The following is an 18,151-nucleotide window of genomic DNA, read 5'->3' as shown; positions in this document are numbered from 1 at the left end:
ATTATAAAATGTGGTAATAATTTCCACTATATTTATCTCAGAGGCTTTGTTTTTTTTAATAAATAAAGTTCTGATGATGAAATTTTGAATTTATGAAAGGATATAGATGAAAGTGATTATTGAAGAAGGCTAATTAAGTATTCCTTTCCTTTTACTCAGGGGTTGTTTTTATTTATTTATTTTGGGGGGAGAAGATCCCAAGAAAGCACTGCTGTCTGAGTATTTATGCTGTACTTCTCAAAATACAAAGAGGATCAAATATTTTATTTCTATGCTATCTTGTTCATGTAGTTCAGTGCAGCAAAAATATGTAAAATGCCTCTTATAATCATAAAAGAGTCAGATGTCAGAAATTCCAAAGAAGATTTAAGTTTTTTGAGATTCTTTAGAATCTCCCCAGATAGCACTAAATACCAACAGAAATTTGTTTAGAAAGTGCAGTGATGAAAAGGGAATAGGAACCAAAACTATTTTCACAATTCTTTTGCAATGAACACATTGCTGGAAACCATAGGTCCAATGTAGCAGAATCTGTCAGTTGTAATCCAGTATCCATATACATACCCCTCCCCCCACCAAGCTTTAGATACATAGCCTCCCTCCGAATAAAGACTACATTTCCCAGCCTTCACTGAAGCTAGGTCTGGCTGTTTAAGTTCTGGAAATGGTATATGGGCTGATGAGAGTGTGAAAGTCCCTGTAAATATACTTCAAGTGTGGAGGTAGATTTTTCTTATTAGCCCTTCTTCCATCTTGCTGGAAGGAATGCAGATGTGATGACAGCAACTGGAACAGCCCACAAAGACCATGAAGAAATAGCCACATGCAGAGAGTGGGAGAGCAAAGACACAGCAGCCTGAGTCCCTGACAAGAAGGCCCACCATAACAGCCCTGGACATCACACCCCTGTATGCTTTATTTTCTATTTGTAAAAGAGAAATAAACTCCTACTTTGGTTTCTGGCATTCATAGCTAAACTCAATGTTAAGGTGGTATACTCAATCTTGTGGATGTGAATTAGTAATGAAAGAAGTACATAGGGAAATGTAGAGATGTTATTTCCACTTTTACTGTCAATGTATCCATTTTTTCTCTATGATGATAAATTTTGAGTTGTTATTCTAGGAATTTAAGTGGATTACTTTGATGGGGCTCAAGGGAATATCTATAGTAGGAAAGGGTTAAAGTTCTGAATGGATGAGGCAATTTCACACTGAACATTGTGTTTTAATATGGGTAGTTAACAATATCCTTTTCCTGGCATGCTTCCTTTTGGATGTTGGGTTGGGCTGGACCGATTCTCAGACTTCAATGGATGAGGAGAACTGAGGGCAATCAGAGGCAGAGTCCAGATGAAGAATTAAAATTAAAAATTAGATAGAATGGCAGAAGTGACAAGAGCAAGGGACCAGGTAGAGAGACCAAATCCAGCTATGGTCAATAGCTGGAAATGGGGAATACCAACTCAGCACAAAGAAGTTTTAATAGAGCTGGGAATTGGAGACTGCAGAACCTCTCTGAGCCACTGCAGTGCTTCACACCACACCTTTATTAGGACAATCATGCCTGGATTTAGTCACAGATGGGGAGGGCACCAAGCTAGGTTGGACTGGGGAATATGCTGGGACTGTTTTAGGAGGGAGAGTAAAGAAATAAGGACTGAAGAAGAGTGGAGGCTGGCCTCTGAGTGAGCCTTTCTATCAGTCAGTTAAAGGATCCTCAGTGGTTCATTGATTGAGTCCAACGTGAATCTGTGGAGAACTAATTAGTCAGTACAGCAGGTGGGGAAGGGTGGTTCATCAGTCAGGGATGAATGACAAACTGATATGACCCTTGGTAGTTGGTGCATTTACAGTACAACCTTAGACACTGGCTAGGCAAAGGGAAAATAAGATCAAGCTGTTGGGGAAAAAGAGATAAAAGCAAGGTAGAGTATTAGGGCTCATTATGCTAGCTGAAGTTAAGGACAGAATTCCAGTCCCAAAAGGTACCTGAGTGCTAAGGAGTAAGCTAAAGTTTTGATTCTAATATTTTACAGATTAGAATCTGTGGTAGATTGATTAACATACTTCAATTTAAGCATATTCTTCACCTTAATTCATGTCCCTGTGCATGTAAACCCTTTGCAAATAGGGCCTCTTGAAGATGGCCAAAGTATGCCCTGACTAAATGAGCTTAGGCTTTAATTAAATTACTGGAGGCTTTATGAAGGGAAGGCCACAGGGAGAAGCAGGAAGCCAGCTGGAATCTGAAAGAGAAAGGAGAGGACATTACCATGTGGTGGGAGGTGAGATGCAAGCCAAGGAATCCCAGCGATTGCTGGCAGCGAGCACCAAAACATCAGTCTTCAGGGAAAAAGCAACCCTTGCTGATATCTAGATTTGGGATTTCTTCTCCCCTAAAATAATGAGCCAATAAATTTCTGTTGTTAAGCAAAGACCAGTTTATGGTATTTGTGATACAAATCAGGCAAACTAAGACTGATGCCTTCATATCAGTATTGGCTCTATGGAGGCTCAACTAATTGCTCCTACTGTGAGGTGGGACCAGGGCTTCAGAATTCTGGTGCAGCTCATGCTGGAGCCCAGTGTGCTGTTGGTAGGAAAGCATTCATTCATTGCACCCACTGAGATGGCTGTAGGGAAAGGATGACAAGAAGAGGTGGTTTACTTCCTGTTCTCAGATCAGAGTGCAAAGAGGCCAACTCAGAAACTTTCTTGAGAGGCTAACCATTGCAGAGAGAGGGGAGGGGCCAGTGTAAATAACTTCCTAGAGGCAGCAGCCAGATCAACAACTAGAATAGTGCCTGTAAAGATACAAATGACTTTATTATTCAGACTTGCTGTGAGTAATGGTTTTGGTTTATTAAAAATTTACCACATTTCCAATATTCAGTGTGATTTCTATTGTTATATAAGACAAAGAAATAAAATTGTACTTTGATTACAAAATAGTCCACAGACTGAAGAAATTACCACCCACAATTGTATGTAGTGAGTATTCATTCCTAAAACAGTCATCTATATTCAGACACTTAGCTTCTACTAAGAGAAGGTCATTTTTTTTTAAAAGTCTTACTTTCAAGGAATACTCAAGACTTTCTTCAGAAATTAAAAAGAAAACTTGAAAATAATCTTGGCCCAACAATTTTGATAAAGGAATACCGTTCTAGGAAGTTCAACCTCATTTTCCACAAGGTATTAGTAGCAAATATTCTTCTGAAGTGTATTAAAAACACATTCAGGGTGGGCAATGGTGGTTCAGTGGCAGAGTCCTCATCTGCTGTGCCAGAGACCTGGGTTCGATTCCTGCTGCCTGCCCGTGCAAAAAAAAAAAGAAAAGAAAAAAAAAACAGCAATGCACATTCAGCACCTTTATTATTTATATGGTATGACAATAACTTTTAACTTGTGTTCTACTTCAAAGTTTAAAAAAAAGATCACAAAAATGTTTAATCTATTTTTTTCTTTTTGTCTTGGGCCAAAACATAATTTGGAATGTCAGGAAGTCCAACTAACTGAATAAAAGGAAGAGATCAAAGTCGATATTTAAAATTTTGGTAGGAAACACATAATATCCAAAATAAATAAGTGGAAATTTTTGTATAGAGCACGACAGTATAAATAGTAACTAACGATCATTGCTGAAACTGTGTTTAAGTGAATAAGTATAAGTGAGATCGGAAGTGTCACAGTGGATACTTAGCATATCTTCAAGCACCAGCAAGACATTTCTTCTGCTCTAACAAATGACAAACTTAATGAAAAATTTAAATGCACTGGAACATTTGGGGTCAACCCTCTTGGCTAGAAATTTTAGTGACACTGCACCACACCACCACCAACATATGGCTATCTAGGTTGGGCATAGTGGGACCTGTCATTCATTGTTAAGATGTGTCCAGTTCTAGGACAATATTTTTCTCTGATATTCAGAAATAGGTGGCTCTATCTTCCTTTGGGATAGCCAACTAACTTTCTGATTGAACTAAGTATACAGCAGTTGAACTATGTTTATTGTACATAATTATTCCTTTGGAAAATTAAGCATAGTTGGCCAGTTGTTTATCTGAACTCCCATATAATATTGCTAAGGAGTTTGTACTTCTTTTATAGCATTAATTTTATTCTGTGCTATATTACATTTAGTTGGTCACATATCTGTTTCTTCAAATAGACTATAATTGGAAGTGAGCATCTGCATACTTCATGTTTATATCCTCCTTGGTTGGGAGCATTTATTCTTGGCTTTTCCCAGGCCCCACAAATGGCAGCTTCACAGGCTTGCACTCAGGTAGAGTTGCAGAGGCTGGGCTAGTGGGTCCCAGCAGTGGCAGCAGCCTGTTGCCTGGATTAGTGGAAGAGACGTAGCCTGAGAAAAAATCATATTGAAGAATATGACCATAAACTTGTCCTATCTATTATCAAATTGAGGTAATGAATGTAAGACTCTGGTCAAAAGCTGAAGCAAGAGGTCTGGGACTAATGATAAGGTTATGAAACAGGATGTGGACTGGGGCAAAGTTACTGATTAAGGTTGAGAACAAAGCAAGGATGCCAGAGTTTAATATTATTGGGTGTTGAGGCAAAGAAGATTACTGACCAGTTAAAAGGTACAGAGGTAGGACAGTCCAGTGGAGTTTGATGCTTACTGTAGCTACATCATGAATTTCTATTGAACAAATTGAACCCGTTACTTGTACAGTCTATGAAGAGCGATGAAAAGAGAGCCTAATTTTCAACCCTAGGCCCTTGACAGAATGAAACAGCATGTTTCTCATCAGAAGGGGATGCTTTTTCAGTGGATATTCACATCATATTCCATATCAAGTTCATAAAAAAATTCTCCCTGCTACACAGAGAAAGAAGGTATTTGGTAAGGGCAACTTGAGCAGGAGTACCTTACAGAGCATGCATTGTAGGAGAGCTATATCTTCTGTAGTTACCCATATCTGTACACTCATGAGACAGACTGTATTTCCCAAAGATGGCAGCTGCAGTTTATCCCCTCTCACATGCAAGTTCTACAATCTGAGATTGACAGTTTGCTAATCTATTGATAGGGTCTCTGCTTCCTTCCTTTGAACTGGAAAGACCTTTGTTAACAGCCTTAACTAACAGAGTATGGCTGAGTGATGCTATGTGATGTCAGAGGCTAGGTTCTAAAAATGCCGTGCACTCACCTTGTTCTCTTGGAATGTTTTCTTTTAGAACTCAGCCATCATGCTGTGAGGAAGCAAAGCAGTCATGTAGAGCATCCTAAGTAGGTGCCCTGGCCCATAGCCCCAGCTAAAGTCCCATCCAACAGTCACAACTGCCTGCCAGATGTGTGAATGAGTCTCCAGATGTTTCCAGCCCCAGCTGAGTCTCCCCCAGCCTTCTTGTCATCCCAGCTGATGAGGCAGAGGTAAGTTTTTGTTCTGACCCCTGCCCACATTTCATAGTTGTGAGCCAAATAAATGAATTATGTTGTTGTTGTTGTTGTTTTAGAGTGGTTTATTATTCAACAATAGATAACTGGAGCAAGTCACTAATAGAAATAAATAAAGTGTGTTATAGAAATACCATCTTGGTGAAGATATTTACTCCAAGGCCATTTTTATGAACTTGGTTTCACGTTTTCTATGCTTTTACCAAATGAACTCATTCATTATATGAGTATAATGCCTTTTCCTAATTAACGAACCTTGGTTCCAAAGTAAGAAAAAAAATTATTAGTAACAAATTATGTTTATAATGTAAAATGTATTTTTAAATGATTATGGGAAATTAGTGGTTTTTGTGCCTCTGAAGATCACTTGAATATATTGCATAGATGATTAAACAAATAAAATCTTAAAATTCCTACCTTAGACACTAATCTTTTTCCAGAACTACAATTTGCTAATATCAAAATGGCAGAATAAAGTGACTATTGAAAATGACAGCTTATAATTCAATACAGCACTAATTTGACTATTTTAAAAACTTAATTACTCACTCAAAGGAAATCTCCCGTTTCCAGCTTTCCATCTCAAGAAAAGTGAACACTTCCATTATAACATCTTGGATTAACAATAGGGAAGCATTTAACATTTATGTTTTAATTGAGTTAAATGCCTAAGCCTTCAGTGACATCGCATGCGATTTGACAGGGAAAATAAATATATCCATGGATGAAAGAAGTACTCATGAGGCTTGTTTAAAATATTTTTGAGATTACTAGGTAATGGTATGCATTTGAGAAATTATTCTTTAAAAATCCAAATGACTCATTTCAAATGGACTAAAACAACTGAAAATGACTGCAAGCTTCTAAAAAGGGGCATGATGTAATCAACATGACACTTGAGAAAGACAATCAAGAGAGCTGCATGTGTGAAACAGGGCTGGGATTCTCCAGAGGATGGGGATGTAGCGAGGTGAGCACAGGACATGCACATACCTTCCACTTCCTGGAGAATTGGAGACATTTCTTCTATGTCCTCCTTTGATAAATTCCCAAGTCCCAAGAGAGGACCACTGGAATAGTGAGAAATGCTGAAAACTGACAAAATTGGGCCAGGGTTGTTGGGGAGAGAAATCAGAAGGCAGAACAAAGAAATATGGATTATGAAAATAGATAGCAGAATTTACTTTTTATTTGGATGTGATGAGTGTAACAAGGATTTAGGTTAAGAGCCTGAAGGAAATAGTGAAACAGCGGAAGTAGGATGTAAGAATGAGAGAAGAAAAATTATGCTGAGCTCCTTATTAAAAATAAAAAAAGGGCTTGTTTCCGAGCAATGAATTGTTTAGACTTCAGAGAATTGTGAACAGCAACTGACATTTTGTATTTCAGTGAAACAGTGTTTATCTTCATACTACTAGGAAGCTCAATATAATTTCTACACAGATTTTAAAGTTTAAATTATGCTACTTAAATGTGATAAATGAGTCATTTTCCTTTGAACTATGAAAGTTTTATTTCTTGGCATAAGAAAGAAAATTTCAGGTGTTGCTAATGTACTCTTGGTAATTTTCTTTTATATTAATGAATTTATTTTTATAGCAATGCTATATTAATTTCTAAAAAATTCTATTTTTGCTAAATATGTCTTTCTTAAAAATGTAGCTCCTGAACATACTTAGGATTTCATTTGCTACTTTATGTTGACCTTCTCAGTTCTTGTATCTCTTCACCCATAAATAGTCTTAAATATCTCCTCATTTATTTGTTTATCTTTTTTAGTCAGCCCCTTTGCAATCACAATCCCTGACAGCTGGCTGATAGCCCCACTATGATCACTTGAATGAATCTGAAAGTAGTATTGCAAAGTCCTATTTCCTCCCTGTTTTTGTCTGCTGATACGAGAATAGCCTCCCCTCTTTAATCCTTATTACTCTAGTTTTTCATAACATTTTTAATTCAAATCAAGACTGACATTTATAAATATCCCTGACACCCTGGATGAAGAGGTATATTCAAGGCAGGGCAGTAAATAATCTACAGAACTTTATATAATTAGCCTAGATCCTCACTTGACAGTATTAAGTATTTTAAATCTCAACATTCAGGGAGAGGACTCTGTGGTTGGGCTCTGTTTAACTTTGCTCCCAATCAATGTATCTGCTTTTAGGAAGTCTATCCCCCAAAGAAGTGCTTAGTCTCTAAATGTCAAAACATTCTCCCTTTTGAAAGAACAGTTTCTTTTCTGTGCCAAAGGTCTTCCTTGGATTCACTCAGTGTGTTCTCCTTAGCATTAAAAAATAAACAGAAGCGACATATCCTTAAAATAACTATCTGAACTCGAGTCACCTGTGCATCCCCGAAGCTTTCTAAATGAATGAACTGTCAAACATCACACAGAAGTGGGAATTAAAACTGCTGAACTTAAGATATTAGAGACAATATAGTGCTTCTTCAGGTCAGCATGTCTGCCACAGAGTTCGCTCAGCCGCAGTGCTGCATTTCTCCCAGTGTATTAAAGCATTCCCTCTGAGTAGCTCAAGCTCTATGCTACATTACTTAACCTCCGGGTGAGTCTAAGCCTCCAAGCCATCATCCAATTAGAGCTGATACTTTCTAGTTAGCTATTGTGTTTGGAAGAAGAATCAGTTCAAAGGGGAATTTAAGAATAGGACATGCTTTTCTTCAACTAAAGAAATGAACAAAGATTAATCATGCCATTGTAGGATCAGGACTGAGGATGCAATGTTTACTTTAATTGCTTAAAAACTGTAATGCTGGTTTCCAAAATGCTTGCTCAATTAACAGAGATATTGCTGGTCACCTGCCCTGTCTTCAAAGGATAACCTTTAATAAACCTGTGCAGCAATTAAAAGTTTGTTCTTGGAGATTTCTTTTCCATAGACTGGGGTTATAGTCAGTAGTGACCAGAGGGACCAAAGGCCCTCTTTTCTGCTGGAGCCCACAAAAGAAATTCTGTGGAATAACTGTCTCTCCCCCTTACCCTGATGATCCAGTCCCTTTTGCAGACATACTGTATGTGAAGATTCCATGTGCAAAGTTGAGGCACTCTAAGAAGGAAACAACTGAGGGGAAAGCTCTTCCTCACTTGGAGTTGACTCTTACACTGGTTCTTTGTGTATTAAGAATTTCCAAGGATTCTTGCTTCAGTTTTGATCTTGCTTTTCTCCCCTTTCTTTCATATGCATCTGCTTCAAGTGACTCAGTGAAAAAATCTTTCTCTTGGGAATGCCCCGTCCCCTCCATAGGAAGTAGTTCTCAATTTCTGATTTCTTCCTGAGCTCTCAATCTTCAGACCCTGAGCTTCAACTCGATGAGAGTTGATGGTAATTGCTGCTCTCTCTTATGGGCTCCAGGTATATGATAGGGCTCTATTTTATGAAGCAGGGTAAGTCCATTTTTCCTATGGCCCTGATTGTATGCTTGCTTGGTGATTAGTTTAACCAGCGCATATCTTTAAGGGAAACCTAAGTTTCTGTTTGTTTTTTTCAACAATGTTACCTTTCCAAGAGTGAGGAGAGACTATTTTTCCTTCTCAGGGTCTGGCCTTGACTTTTAGGGACAATGGGCCCACTTGAATGAACTGAGAAGCTCTGGGCTCTTTCAGGCACCAACATGAAGTGATAGCATATGAGCACAGTATTTAAAATGGCTATTCTCTTTGTTACCCAGGGGATGTCTCCTGAATTGACTGAATTCTCTAGGTTGAGAATCTGATTTGGATAGAAAAGGAAGTGTTTGCTTATTTCATCTGCTGCATTTCTATCTTACTGTGTTTGAAATCTCAACATCAGTCTAGACAGATGGGTACTTTGTGGTCTTGGAACATATTCAGTTCCCACCTTTATGATTTGCACTGATGTTACCACTAATACTAATATTATTACTAATATTAATATAATAATTAATAATTAATATTAATACTAATATTAATACTAATATAGTCTTCCATATTCACATCAGTGCACCTTAGCTTCTCTCTTCCTTGGAAGATCTTTTCTTCCTCCTCACACCTGTGCTGATCTCTTTCTCCCATGTGTTGCCTCTCAGCACAAATCATTTCTGCTGCTCCTTTGCCATTTATTTCATTTTGCTTTGTGTTTATAGCTAATATATATTCATATATATGAATATGTATGAACATATATATATATAGTTTTTCAAAGAATTATAAACTCCTTGCAAATATTTCTTATGCTTTTTTATACTTTGCCTTTAGTTGGCACTGAATTAATTTTTTCAGCCTGACTTAATATATTCAGATATGAGCCATCCTCACTCTAGTTTTCACATTCACTTTCTGGGGTATATTACTGAGTTTTAAAAAATCCCCATTCCAAGGCTGCTTTAAAATTCTAAAGGATTCTTTAGGAAACAAACAAACAAAGAAATGCTCCAAAACCCTTGCTGGATAATCTCTGGCAGTGAGGACCACTTAAACTAATATGAATTCCAAATTTAACATCTTAGACCCCCAGGCCATTGAAATTTCTGGTTAAACTCTCAAGTGTGCATTTGCTTATTTAAATTTGGAAGCTTGAAAATGTCAAGGATCTTCTCTTTTTCAAAGAAGACCTATTTTTATTCACATTCCATTAAATGAACAATTTAAATTATTTATTAGATCGCAGATAATTTCTATTAATACTCCTTCCCTGTATAATTTTAGGTGTCGGTGCCTTTTGCAGAAAAATACTTCTTTGTATAATATTTTTTGTTATTGTTGCTATATGTTAGATAACATGCTAAGCTTTGATGTCCTGCAATTCCTTGTAAAGTTTGATTAAAGCAACACTGTAGGCATATTCTAAATTAGAAGACAGGAAAATATTGAATGGGAAGACCTAAGAATATAATGTTTACATTGGCACTAAGTGAGCACACAGCATATTAAATTGCATGCTACAGGGCAGTAGTACAAAAAGAGCATTCCCTAAACTTTTTTTTTCAAATGCTTTCCATTTAATTTCCAGTGATAGTTAACTTTACTCTCTACTTTTCATCTAGCATCTAGCTCTTCAAAAAGCAGTGTCTCTTGATTTCACACAAATTTTTCTCAATTTAAATAAGTACATTTCAGGATGTTTATTTTGAACAGACATATCATCATCAAAATTGCCCTAGACATTTCATATAAAGATATGGTCTACACGTATCAATTATAACATGGTAAGAAAAGCAAAAGAAGAAAATAACAGAGTGAATAATTTCCATTTAATCACTTAGTTTCAGAATGTTTAAATCTCAAAAAGGAGAATATTTTGGGCAATGTTTTAGGCCAAGGCTAAATTTTGCAATTATTTAAGTAATTGAATTCTTAAATTAAGTTCCCATGATATAATTTTATTTATTTCTTTTTAATGTTTGTGGTGTACCTTTGTAGAAAACTCTGTGGAGATTTTATAATTTCATTTGAGACCATGTTGTCTGTTGTTATATATTTTTAGTCTACAACATTTTAGAGGAACCAGACCTCAGCAGAAATGCATGAATCTGATAGGATTTACAGTAGCACTATTTAGTGAGCTCATATATGTTTCAAGAAAGATATTTTTAAGTCACTATTTCTATCTGTCAAGAATCACTGAATTTCAAGAATTTAAAGAAGACAGTAAATCACTGACATTTAATGTATTTCACCACACAAACAAAGGTGATAGTTAATGGATGTATGGGATATAAATGTTATAAAATGAAGGTCAAAATTTTTCATTAAAAAACATCTTATAATATATTTAATAGCACAAACTGGTGCACATTATTGCTATTGATTTCTTTAAAATAGACATTTAAGATCACAAACTATTCAGTAGATAAAGGCTGATAGTAAAGAGGACAGGTATAAATGTTACTATGAGCATGAGACACTAAGTATGAAATTCTAATTATTGGACCTGATGGGGAAAGAAATCTGATGGAGCAAAAAAGTAATTATTATAAAACTGTTGATAGTGTAGGTAAATGATTTGTCCCTAAAATTAAAAAGTCAAATCTAGTTAATTATATCTCAGCTAATAAAAACTTCAGTGATAAGGTTTATATTGGTGAAAAATTAATGAAGTCTTTAATGAATTTTTCTGGTAAATTATAAGAAGTCAAAAGTAACTTAAGGAGCCTGAAAGTGTTCAGAAGAGATTAGATTTACTGAGATATAAAATGATGTTGGAAATACTGAAATTCCATCTTCTGCAAGGAGGAATTTAAAATTAAATCTGTCTTGTTGGGTTGTACTTCATTGTCTAAAATAATCTAGCACAAAGTAACATTTAATAAACAGTTATTGCATAAATTAACATTAAAAATAGACATTTTATGGAGACAGAGGTGGTGTGTGTGTGTGTGTGTGCTGTAACTCTGAGACCTGTAGGCAGCATTTCAAAGTGGTCAAATTCTGTTTCCTGTACATTTACACCTCTGTCTCTCTCTAAATAGAGCATTTGTGCTGCCATTAAGCTGTCCAAAGCATAAACCCTTCACCCAAACACAGTTAGGCACCCCTAATTTTTTTCTTCAGAAATGTCTCATATCAAAATTTCTGTTCCTTTTTCCTGTCCTACTTAAAACACCCATTAGTTTTACTGAACTCTTGGACTAGGTGATTTTCTGACTATTAGTCACAATAAGATCTGGTTTAATGCCCCAGATCTCTTTGCATATTTTGGGAGAAGATGTTCACCTTGTTTTGTTCATTTTTGGCACCAAAAATTTTCCTAGTTAGACAGGTAAGACTCGTGGCCATGGAATTAAATGCACATACATGCACAAATATATGGAAGTCATCATGGTAAAAGTGACTATCCAATTCCCTTGTTTGATATTTTTTGGGAAAGAAAATATTCTTAACATGAAGATATTTATCCCTTCCCATCAAATATTACTGTTTCTTTTTTGTTTATTGTCTTTACAGATGATTATAGAAAATACATATCCACACTTTTGCAAATAAAATTCTAATAAGTTGCCAAATGAAATTCAAATTTTGCAAGCAGTTCTGAAGTCTATGGAAAGTAATGTCTGAGAACTGCTGTAATCACATGGAAAGCCATTGTTAAATGAGGATCTGGCAAAGTTAGACATGTTAACAGTTGAAGGGAAAAGTGACAAGCATGATGACTGGATCTGTTCTTCAAAAGAGAAACATTAGAATGTCAAAGGATTAAGGGAGGTAGGTCCTTTGGGACAATGGATGAACCCTTGAGTAAATTTGCAAGAAAATGATCCTCTTGTATGATCACGGTATGAAAGTCAAGCTGGAGATAAAACAGTACCCAATTTTGCGTGATAAATTAAAAAAAAATCCTAACATTCATTTGTTAAAATACTAATAATTTGTGTAGGGTTACAAATATAATCTCTATTATGTTAAATAGAAGATGAAACTTATTTTTACAATTATATTTTTCAGATTTAAGCCCCATTCGTATACTTTATTCCACCACGTAGTATGATTTTTTTTTTATTTTTAGCTTTCTTTATTGTATAGTATAATATATATACAAAGCAAAGAAATAAAAAAGCAATAGTTTTTAAAGTACTCTTCAAGAATTAGTTACAGGACAGATTCCAGGGTTTGTCATGGGCTACTATAAAATCCTTTCATATTTTTCCTTCTACTTGCTCCAGAATATATGAGGCTAGAGGGCTTAAATATTTTTTTTTATCATCACAATCGACTTTTTTTCCTTCTTTTTTTATAAAAAATAACATACATACAAAAAAGCTATAAATTTCCAAGCACAGCACCACAATGAGTTATAGAACATATTTCAGAGTTTGACATGGGTTACAATTCCACAATTTTAAATTTTTAGTTGTAGCTGCTCTAAAATACTAGAAACTAAAAGAGATATCAATTTAACGCTTCAGCATTCATATTCATTTGTTAAGTCCTATCTTCTCCATATAACTCTACCATCACCTTTCATCTTTCCATCCCTCTCTTTAGGGGTGTTTGGGTTATGGCAATTCAAAATTTTTCAAATTGGAAGGTTCTGTCACTAATATGGGATAGGGAGATGGAAGTATCTGATGTTCTGAAAAGGCTGGGCTGGGTTTCAGGACTTATCTGGATGAGGGACCCATCTGGAGGTTACAGGTTTCTGGAAAGTTACTCTAGTGCATGGAAACCTTGTGGAATCTTATAAATTGCCCTAGGTGTTCTTTAGGATTGGGTGGAATGATCCTAATTGGGGGTTGGCAGGTTATGATAGGTAGCAAGATCTAACTGAAGCTTGCATAAGAGTAACCTCCAGAGTAGCATCTTGACTCTGTTTGAACTCTCTGTCACTGATACTTTATTAATTATACTTCTTTTCCTCACATTGCTAGGGAGACTTTCACCCCTGGACATCATGTCCCATGTAGCGAGGAGGGCAATGATTTCACTTGCAGAGAAGAGAGAGGCCACATCTGAGCAACAAAAGAGGTCCTCCAGAAGTAACTCTTCGGCATGCCTATAGGTAGTCTAAGCTTCTATGCTGCCTACATAAGCTTCACAAGAGTAGGCCTCATGATTGAGGGCATGGCCTATTGATTTGGGTGTCCCTAAAGTTTGACACAGTATCAGGAAATTCCCTGATGGTAAGGTTTAATAGTTCCATATTCTTTCTCTAATCCCTCAGGGGACTTTGTGAATACCTTTTGATCAGCTGCTTAGTGTGCTGTAGGATATATCCAGTCATTACAATAATCTATACAGGATTAAAGGAACTCTTTCTTACTCTGTGTGACCTGTGTTTCAATTGTTAATGAGTTATACAGATAAGTTGAATCAGATTATGCACTACAGAAAATTTCAGTTCCAGACCAAGTAAACTTTTTTTCATTGGTCTCAAAGAGTATGTGTGGTTCTAAAATATAGACACTGTCTTCCTTACCCCTATGTTCTGAATTACTTTAACCCCAACCTGTTTGACTTTGTTTTTATCTCTAAATATCAGGTTATATATACAAAACAACCTCTCAAAATCCAGAAATAATAATCACCACTCTGGACTTAATGTGTCTACACTAAAAGTTTTCTTATAAGCATTTTCTATAGGTGACCATACCATTCTTGTTCTTTTGTTTCCAGCTTATTTTGTCTCAACAAATCTCCCACATGTTCATTCACATCATTGCATGCCTCACAACTTTGTTCCTTTTTGTAGCAACACAACCTTTGTTCATAAGTATACACCATCGTTTGACAATCTACCTCTCCATCAGTGCATCCTTCAGCCACCTGCATTCATCAGGCATCATGTAGAGGGCCCAAAGTCCACAGTCCATCAACATTCTCAATTTTAGATAATTTCATTATTCCCAAGGGAAAGAAAACCAATAAACACACCCTTGCCAAATAGGAAATCTAAATCTCCTCTTAACTCTTGCCCCTCCCCACATTATTTACCTCTGCTGTTGCTATGGTAATGCTGATGGTTTCCTTTTTAACATTGCTCATAGCAATAGCAGTTTTCCCCCTGTACCCTGGACTTAAACACTCTTTGTATAAGAATTATATCTTTGAAGTAATTCTTGCAAGAATGAATTCGTATTTCTAGTGTTAATCAGTGGGACATGTAGGTCTATACAACCCCTTTCAATCTTGTTCATCTTCAATATGGTAATATTATTTGTAGACCCACTAGAGAACCACCTTCACTCCTGTCTATTCCCTTATATTGAAGTTCAACCTCATTAGCTAACCATTCACCCATCTCTACCTTCTATGTATCTCTAAGTCCCCTATATTCTGTATTATAAGCCACTGATTATACCTTTATGCTGGTCACAGAAGTGGAATCATACAGTATCCTTTTGTGTCTGGCCTATTTCACTCAGCATTATGCCTCAAAGCTCATCCATTTGGTCATGTGCTTCAGGACATCATTTTGTCTTACTGCTGCATAATATTCCATCATATATATATATACCACATTTTGTTGATCCATTCGTCAGTTGATGGGCATTTGGATTGGTTCCATCTTTTGGCGATTGTGAATAATGCTGCTATGAGTATTGGTGTGCAAATGTCTGTTAGCGTCATTGCTTGCAGCTCTTCTGGGTACATACCAAGCAGTGCTATTGTTGGGTCATAGGGCAACTCAATATTTAGTTTCCTAAGGAACCTCCAAACAGTCTTCCATAGGGGCTGCACCATTATACATTCACACCAGCAGTGCATAGATGTCCCGGTTTCTCCACATCTTCTCCAACATTTATAGTTTCTTGTTTGTTTAATAGCAGCCATTCTTATAGGTGTGAGGTGGTATCTCATTGTAGTCTTGATCTGTATTTCCCTTATAGCCAATGAAAATGATCATGTCTTATGGGCTTTTGAGCATCTGTATTTGCTCTTTAGAAAAATGCCTATTCAAATCTTTAGCCCATTTTATAATTTGGTTGTTTGTTCTTTTGTTATTGAGTTGTATGATTTCTCAACAGGAAATCAAACCTTTGTCAGATTTGTGATTTCCAAATATTTTCTCCCATTGAGTTGGCTGCCTCTTGACCTTTTCGACAAAGTCTTTTGAGGTGCAGAAGCATTTGATTTTGAGGAGTTCCCATTTACCTGTTTTTTCTTTTGTTGTTTGTGCTTTGGGTGTAAAGTTTAGGATGCTTCCTCCTATTACTAGGTCTTGAAGATGTTTCCCTGCATTTTATTCTAGAAGCTTTATGGTGCTAGTTCTTACATTCAGGTGTTTCATCCACTTTGAGTAAATTTTTGTGTAGGGTGTAAGATAGGGGTCCTCTTTCATTCTCTTGGCTATTGATATCCAGTTCTTCCATGCCCAATTATTGAAAAGACTATTTTGCTCCAGTTCAGAGGATTTGGGGGCTTTGTCAAAAATCAGTTGGCCATAGATTTGGTGGTCTATTTCTGCACTCTTGATTCGATTCCATGGTCAATGCTTCTGTCTTTGTGCCAGCACCATGCTGTTTTGACCACTGTGGCTTTATAATAGGTTTTAAGGTCAGGAAGTGTTAATCCTCCCACTTTGCTCTTCTTTTTAAGGATGCTTTTAACTATTTGGTGTCTCTTTCCCTTCCAGATGAATTTGGTAATTAGCTTTCCCAAATCTTCAAAGTAAGTTGTTGGAATTTTGATTGGTACTGTGTTGTATCTGTAGATCAATCTGGGGAGAATTGACATCTTAACTATATTTAGCCTTCCTATCAATGAGCAGGGAATGTCTTTCCAGCTATTTAGATCTCCTTTGATTTCTATAAGTGATGTTATGTAGCTTACTGTGTACAAGTCCTTTATGTCCCCAGCTAAGTTCATTCATAAGTACTTGTTTCTTTTAGTTGCTATTTTGAATGAATTTTTTCCTTAACTGACTCTTCAGCTAGGTCATTGCTTGTGTATAGAAATGTTACTGATTTTTGCACATTAATTTTATATTATGCCACCTTGCTGAATTTGTTTATTAGCTCAAGTAACTTTGCTGTAGATTTCTCAGCATTTTCCAAATATAGTATCATATCATCTGCAAATAATGAGAGTTTTACTTCTTCCTTTCCAATCTGGATGCCTTTTATTTCTTTGTCCTGCCTGATTGCTCTAGCTAGAAATTCTAGCACAGTGTTAAACAACAGTTGTGACAGTGGGCATCCTTGTCTTGTTCCTGATCTTAGGGGGAAAGATTTCAGTCTCTCTCCATTGAGTATGATACTGGGTATTGGTTTTTCATATATTTCCTTTATCATATTGAGGCAGTTACCTTTGGTTCATATGTTTTGGAGTGTTTTTATCAGAAAAGGATGCTGAATTTTGTTGAATGCTTTTTCAGCATCAATTGAGATAATCATGTGATTTTTCCCTTTTGATTTGTTAATGTGCTATATTACATTAATTGATTTTTTTGTGTTGAACTGTCCTTGCATTCCTAGTATAAACTCCACTTGGTCATGGTATATAATTCCTTTGATTTATATTAAATCAAAATATTTAATTTTGGATTTAATTTGCTAATGTTTTACTGAGAATTTTTGCATCTGTGTTCATTAGGGAGATTGGCCTGTAGTTTTCCTTTCTTATAGCATCTTTACCCAGTTTTGGTATTAAAATGATATTAGCTTCATAAAATGAGTTAGGTGTAGTTCCTTTTTCCTCGATTTTTTTGAAAAGTTTGAGTAGGGTTGGTGTTTGTTCTTTCTGGAATTTTGATAAAATTCTCTTGTGCAGTCATCTGGCCCTGGGCTTTTCTTTGTAGGAAGATTTTTGATTACTGATTGAATCTCTTTACTTGTGATTGGTTTGCTGAGATCTCCTATTTCTTCCTGAGTCAGTATAGCTAGTTTGCATGTCTCCAGGAATTTGCCCTTTTTATTTAAGTTGTCTAGTTTGTTGGCATATAGTTATTCATAATATCCTCTTATGATTTCTTTTATTTCTTCAGGGTCTGTGGTAGCACAACTCTTCTCATTTCTGATTTTGTTTATTTGCATCCTCTCTCTTTCTTTGTCAGTATTGTTAGTGGCCCATCAATTTTATTGATTTTCTCAAAGAACCAACAATTGATTCTTTCTATTTTTTTTATTGTTGTTCTCCCATTCATTTATCTCTGCTTTAATCTTTGTTATTTCTCTTCTTCTATTTGTTTTGGGGTTAGCTTGCTGTTCTTTTTCAAGTTCCTCCAGGTGTGCTGTTAGATCCTCGATTTTTGCTCTTTCTTATTTTTTTAATATGGGCATTTAGGGCAATAAATTTCCCTCTCAG

General features: G+C 36.0%; 1 long non-coding RNA gene across 2 annotated transcripts in view; it reads left to right on the top strand.

Annotated features, from left to right (window-relative positions):
- The first annotated feature begins 5,220 nt into the window (after window positions 1-5,220).
- The window catches only part of LOC143676482 (uncharacterized), a 55,759-nt gene continuing 42,828 nt past the window's right edge, over window positions 5,221-18,151 (top strand). For both annotated transcript variants that reach the window (XR_013172123.1, XR_013172122.1), the window contains exon 1: window positions 5,221-5,406. This is a non-coding gene — a long non-coding RNA (uncharacterized LOC143676482). The remainder of the gene's footprint in view (window positions 5,407-18,151) is intronic.

This window comes from Tamandua tetradactyla, chromosome 3 (genome assembly GCF_023851605.1).
Source record: "Tamandua tetradactyla isolate mTamTet1 chromosome 3, mTamTet1.pri, whole genome shotgun sequence".
Lineage (NCBI taxonomy): Eukaryota > Metazoa > Chordata > Mammalia > Pilosa > Myrmecophagidae > Tamandua > Tamandua tetradactyla.
This window is presented reverse-complemented; position numbering and strand designations above follow the sequence as displayed.